This window comes from Acinonyx jubatus, chromosome D1 (genome assembly GCF_027475565.1).
Source record: "Acinonyx jubatus isolate Ajub_Pintada_27869175 chromosome D1, VMU_Ajub_asm_v1.0, whole genome shotgun sequence".
Lineage (NCBI taxonomy): Eukaryota > Metazoa > Chordata > Mammalia > Carnivora > Felidae > Acinonyx > Acinonyx jubatus.
This window is the reverse complement of record NC_069390.1, coordinates 11266505-11272906: the sequence shown is the minus strand read 5'-3', so window position 1 is coordinate 11272906 and position 6402 is coordinate 11266505. Positions and strand designations below refer to the sequence as shown.

At 41.1% G+C, this 6402-nt stretch overlaps 1 non-coding gene across 1 annotated transcript; it reads right to left on the bottom strand.

Annotated features, from left to right (window-relative positions):
• Nucleotides 1-2883: 2883 nt before the first annotated feature.
• LOC113595537 (U6 spliceosomal RNA) lies at nucleotides 2884-2985 on the bottom strand. The gene has a single exon (XR_003416063.1). It is a non-coding gene; the product is annotated as a U6 spliceosomal RNA (small nuclear RNA).
• Nucleotides 2986-6402: the final 3417 nt, after the last annotated feature.

The following is a 6402-nucleotide window of genomic DNA, read 5'->3' as shown; positions in this document are numbered from 1 at the left end:
TGATATCCAGGCTCCCTTTCTCTCTCCCTCTCCCCATTTTCCTTTTTCCTTCCTGCTTGCTTGCTTTCTTTCGTTCTTTCTTTCTTTCTTTCTTTCTTTCAATAGAAAGAATAGCCTGGAGTTTCTTCTTGGAAGGTGGGTAAGTAAGGGTGCTGACATACATTTGTTCCTGCTGGAAAGTTCGTCACTTCTTTTCATCTCTTAATTAAGTCAACTGGAAGAAATGCAAATGATCACAGACGTATACCAAAGGAGACTCAGACTTTCTGTACCGAGAGGTCACTGAAGCAGAAGAACGTAACTACCAAGGTCAAAGAACGTCTTTGTGCACAGCTGGTGGCTTCCCCCTTCCTGGGATCCCTGAAAGCAAGGACAGGACACAGAGGCTGGGAAATCTGAAAAGTCAGTCACGAAAGAATAGTTGAATGGTAGGCTCTGGGTGTACTGTGTGATCCCACATGTTTCATGAAAAGCAGTGGTGGATGTCCTTAGTCATCCACTGAGGACAGTACTTTACATGGTCTGTGTTAGTCTTTGGAGTATTTCTGTGCTTTGATTGGTGTGTTCAGTTTCTTCCAATAGGCTATTTACCCTGTAGTTCTCCATATAATTAAAACAAATGTTTATTTATTTATTTTTGAGAGAGAGAGGGAGAGAGAGCAGAGGAGAGGTAGAGACGAGAGGGAGACAGAGTATCCAAAGCTGCCTCCATGCTGTCAGTGCAGAGAGCCTGATTTAGGGCTTGAATTCATGAACCTTGAGATCATGACCTGAGCTGAAGTTGGACACTTAACTGATTGAGCCACCCAGGTGCTCCTCCAGATAATTTTTTTTGAGTGCCACCCATTCACTGTGGCAGGTCTTGTGAGATATTAGAAGACATAAGGGGCATAGTGTCTGCCATCAATGAGGTCAGCATCTGACTTGGGAGATAAAACACAAGGACATGAAATGTGAGTCAGGTCCAATGTGAGACTGACCTTTGAAAGGGATGCTGTCATGAAGGAGGGAGGGACAAGAAGAGTCACATAAAGCTTCACAGTGGAGGCAAAGACTTAGCTGGCCCTGAAAGGATAACTGTAAATTAATGATTAATAAATTTATTCAATATTTTTGGGATTTCTAGGCACCAAGGGAACAGAGATAGTTTCTTCCTCCAAAGAGGTCACAGTGTACTTGAGGAAGAGAAATAAGGGTGCTACGGGGTTACAGATGTTGTGATGGAGTTATACACAAGGTACAAAAAGAACGAGGGGGACAGTGTGGTCACTTGTCCTGGTGTGTGGGGTAGTGGTGGTCAGGAAAGCCATTTTAGGTGAAGTGTTGCTGAGCAGAACAGCTCAACACAAAACACATCTCTTTTATTTATTTATTTATTTATTTAAAAAAAATTTTTTTTTTAACATTTATTTATTTTTGAGACAGAGAGAGACAGAGCATGAACAGGGGTGGGGCAGAGAGAGAGGGAGACACAGAATCTGAAGCAGGCTCCAGGCTCTGAGCTGTCAGCACAGAGCCCGACACGGGGCTCGAACTCACGGACCGTGAGATCGTGACCTGAGCTGAAGTCGGACGCTTAACCGACCGAGCCACCCAGGCACCCCAAAACACATCTCTTTTAAAGATATGTCAGGGGTGTCTGGGTGGCTCAGTTGGTTGAGCATCTGACTTCATCTCAGGCCATGATCTCATAGTTTGTGGGTTCAAGCCCCATATCGGACTCAGTGCTGACAGCTCAGAGCTTCAGATTCTGTGTCTCCCTCTCTCTGCCCCTTCCCCCCACCTCTCTCTCTCTCAAAAATAAATAAAATATAAAAAAATTAAAAAGAATAAATAAAAGATATGTCCTAGAAAAGAATGGTGGTATACCACTTAGGTATTTTTTTTAAGCTTATTTATTTATTTTGGGGAGAGAGCACGAGCAGGGGAGGGGCAGAGAGAGAGAGAGGGAGAGAGAGAATCCCAGGCGGGCTCCATACTATCCACACAGAGTCCGACTTGGGGCCTGATCTCACGAACCATGAGATCATGACTTGAGCTGAAATTAAGAGTTAGATGCTCAACCTACTGAGCCACCCAGGTGCTCCTGGGTTATTCAGTCTTAATTCATTTCTTGAGGGAGTGCATCTGATTGGTGGAAACTAAATACATCATCCTACGTTGCTAGAGAGTCTGGGAGTTTTTAGCTTTTTAGGTCCTGAACTATGTGAAGACTCACCAGATGGTGGTTGAAACAGACTGTGTGTGTACCATGTTGCCAAATTCTCCATTAGCTGGACACTGACTTTGAATGGCAAAGGCTTAGTACCATACACTGGTTAGGAGGGCTGTCTAACTGGACTGGCAAATTAAAGATCAGAAAGTTGTCCCACACTAGTCAAACACAAGATTCAAGTTTGTAGTTTATAATTAACACACACACACACACACACACACACACACACACACACAACGTAGCCAGTTATCTGCTGTCCTGCTATCATGCTCATATCTTTTATTTTTTTTACATATTTATTTTTTATTGAGATATAATTGACATATAATGTCATATTAGTGTCAGGTGTACGACATAATATTTGATGTTTGTATGTATTGCAAAATGATCACCACAACAAGCCTAGTTAACATCCGTCACCATGGTTACAATTTTTTTTCCTGGGATGGGACCTTTTCAGATCTTGTCTCTTAGCGACTATCAAATGTACAACACAGTATTGTTAACTATGGTCGCCACGTTGCACACTACATCCCCAAGATTTATTTATTTCATAAGTGGAAGTTTGTACCTTTTGACCCCCTTCACTCATTTTGCCCATCCCCATCCTCTACCTCTGGCAACAGCTAATATGTTCTCTGTATCTATGAGTTCAGTCTTTTATTTGTAAAAATCTGGAACTCTTCATGAATTTGCACACCATCCTTGTGCCGGCTCCTTGCCCATCTCAGTATTGTTCCATTTTAGCACACGTGCTGTGAAGCAAGCACTCATTTCTTTTAAATAACATGAAAGTCACATGGCAACATCTGAGTTTTGAAACCACATTTGGGAGGGTGTGTTTCCCAAGTCAGAGGCCCACAGAATCCAAGCATTCAGACCTTCTGTCCTGCTTGGGAGAAGACAAGGGTTAACTGCTGTCCCATTTGGTCATGCCCACATTGTTCATTTTCACATGCTGATTGAGAAGCAGCTAAAAATCGATTACCATTGGGGTAGGAAAGTGGCCTGTCCAAAGTGAGCAGAAATGGCCTGAGTATTGATAGACATGAACAGAAAGTGGGAAAATTAAGGAATCAAAGTTAGTGCTTTGTAGATATCCTAGTATTAACTAGTTTAATCCTTTCATTTTCTAGATACTGAGACCAAAGCTTGCAGGATCAAAGTGACTTTCCCAGTTTATAGCTCCTAGAACCATGTCTCCATGTTTCCTGGATCTCAGTCCCATGATCCTCCTTCCAGAGAAGCATGGTAGATGATCTGGTGCCCCATCTACTCCCTGCTGCCCATTGTGATAACTCCTGACTCCTCTCATCTTTTCATGGCCCCACAGGTTCCTCAGATATCCTGCTTTCCTCTGTCAGCACTATCCCCATGTTTTCTAGTGTCTTGTGACTCAACTTTTCTTCATTACCCTCCTTCCTCTGTTCTGAACAGTGCAACACTGTAAAAGGATGACAAGAGAAATGAGGGTCTGTTTGGGATTTTCTTCCAGGTGTAATTGCAAAGGATGCCTGTCCATTTGGCTCTTTATTGGAATAAAGAGGATATGCATCAATACCATCCACTCTGCAGCAAGTGAAAGTTATAGATTCTCAAAATTTTCTATGAGTGATGAAAGTTTAAAAATACCCTTGCTAAAACTGGGTTAAATATAGCAAAATATATAATCTTCTTTTTTTTTTTTAGTTCATTTATTTATTTTGAGAGAGAGAGAGAGACAATCCCAAGCAGGCTCTGCACTGCCAACATAGAGCCCCATGCAGGGTTCAACTCATGAACTGTGAGATCATGTCCTGAGCCGAAATCAAGAGTCAGACGTTCAACTGACTGAGCCACTCAGGTGCCCCATGATCTTCTTTTAATAGGCAATAATAATTTCTACTTACTTCTCTCAGATGGGTATTTTGTAGTTCCCATTTTTATTTTTTATTATCTGCAAGTCTTAGGGAATGTAGGATTTATAGATATAGAATCAAATAAGGCATTCAAAAATAAGTATTAGCAATAAATTTTTCAAAAAAGTTTATAATAAGAATGTATAAGGGCACCTGGGTAGCTCAGTTGTCCAGCTCTTGATTTCAGCTCAGGTCATGATCTCATGGTCCATGGGACTGAGCTCTGCATTGGGCTCTGTGCTGACAGTGTGGAGCCTGCTTGGGATTCTCTCTCTCCCTCTCTCTCTCTCTGTCTCTTCCCTGCTTGTGTATGCATTCTCTCTCTCTCTCTCTGTCTCTCAAAATAAACATAAAAAAAGAATGTGCATTTATCAGACACATTTTAAAAAATCTGAAAAACAGAGGGGCGCCTGGGTGGCTCAGTCAGTTAAGCGTCTGACTTCAGCTCAGGTCATGATCTCACAGTCCGTGAGTTCGAGCCCCACGTCAGGCTCTGTGCTGACAGCTCAGAGCCTGGAGCCTGCTTCAAATTCTGTGTCTCCCTCTCTCTCTGCCCCTCCCCTGCTCATGCTCTATCTCTCTCTGTCTCAAAAATAAATAAAAATATTTAAAAAAAATCTGAAAACCAGAAAAAAAAGATCTCCAAAAGAAGTCCTGTTCAATTCCACAAATATTTATGGAGTACCATCACTGTGAAGGGAGCAGCGAAGGATACAAATGGTAGAAAAAGGCTAGAACACAATCCCTTTGTATAAAGAACATACAGTTTTTATGAGCAGTAACCACCCTCCCTAGATGTAATTTATCTCTTGATAGTAAATCAGCTGAGTCTAATAAATGCTATGCACTCTACTAGATGCTGGGAATTCAAGATTAAAGGCGTATTCTCCATCCCCAAGGCACTCACAACTACTGAAATGTTTCTTTTCCCATTCAGATGAAGCTACAGAAATAAAAAAATTTATAAACTACCAGTGGATTTCAAAACAATAAGATAACCATCTCATTGCGAATCCCTAGTAAAATTCTGGAAATGCATGATTGATTAGATAATCTGTAGGCGTGAAAAGCCTGGTGATGTAAAGGCCCATATGCAGTGACCCAAGATAAATCATGCCAAATGCACTTCATTTTTAACATAAGGCGTCTAAACGTTTAGATTTATACCAGTGCTGTAGTGTATTTTGATTGTATAAAGAGATTTGATAGGCTTCCCATGATATCTTTCTTGAATATATAGTTTATTATAGACCAGATGGTGAATTGGTTATTTTTTTTAAGAATTTTTAAAAATTTTTTAAATTTATTTTGAGAGAGGGAGAAGAGTGTAAGTGGGGGAGGGGCAGAGAGCGGGAGAGAGAGAGAATCCCAAGCAGGCTGTGTGCTGTCAGTAGAGCCTGATGCAAGGCTTGATCTCAATCTGTGAGATCATGACCTGAGTCGAGATCAAGAGCTGGACACTCAAACAACTGAGCCACACAGATGTCCCTGAATTGGTTATTTTTTGATGCAAAATATATCATTTCAAACTCAACGACTTAAAATTTATCAATCATTTTATTTGCCCATATTTCTGTGGGTCAGCATTTTAAGCAAGTTCAGCTGGGCAGTTCTTCTGGTGGGGTCCAATAACATGATTGCAGTCATCTGGTGGATCTACTGGGGTTGGTCTAGGGAACCTCCTTGGTGGCTTATCTCTGGGTGTCATCCTAGCCCTGACTTCTTCATGTGTCAGGTTCAGGGCAGAAAGGGAAGACAGACATCAAAGGGCAAGTGTAAGCCTCTGTTTACAATATATTTGCTGATGTCCCATTGGCTAAAGCAAGTCACATAGCCATAGGGGCACGAGGGCCTCTCAGGGGCATGGATTCAGGGAGGGGAGATCCACTAGGAGGGTCATAACTGTTAACAATGTGCCACTGATGGTATTAACTGAGCATATTTCTATCCAGTTGGACAACAATTCCCAAAGAGGAGGACTATCATAGGTGCTTATTTATCATGTTCTATTCTAGATATTGGTTAATGATTTCGACAAAGGAAATGAAATATAATTGTAATTTTGACCATGACATAAAACTAGATGAATAATATAATTCCTGAAGATAACTTTGGTAGTTTGGATCTCTTGGACTAAACCAATAAAAAAATCAATATATTAGTGTTAAATGAGAAGTCCTACACACATGTTAGTAAAATAAATTGTGGTCAGGCAGTATTGAAAGGCATATGAAACAATATGGAGATTTTATCTGATACCAAATTTATGAGAGGTTACAGTGATCAAGA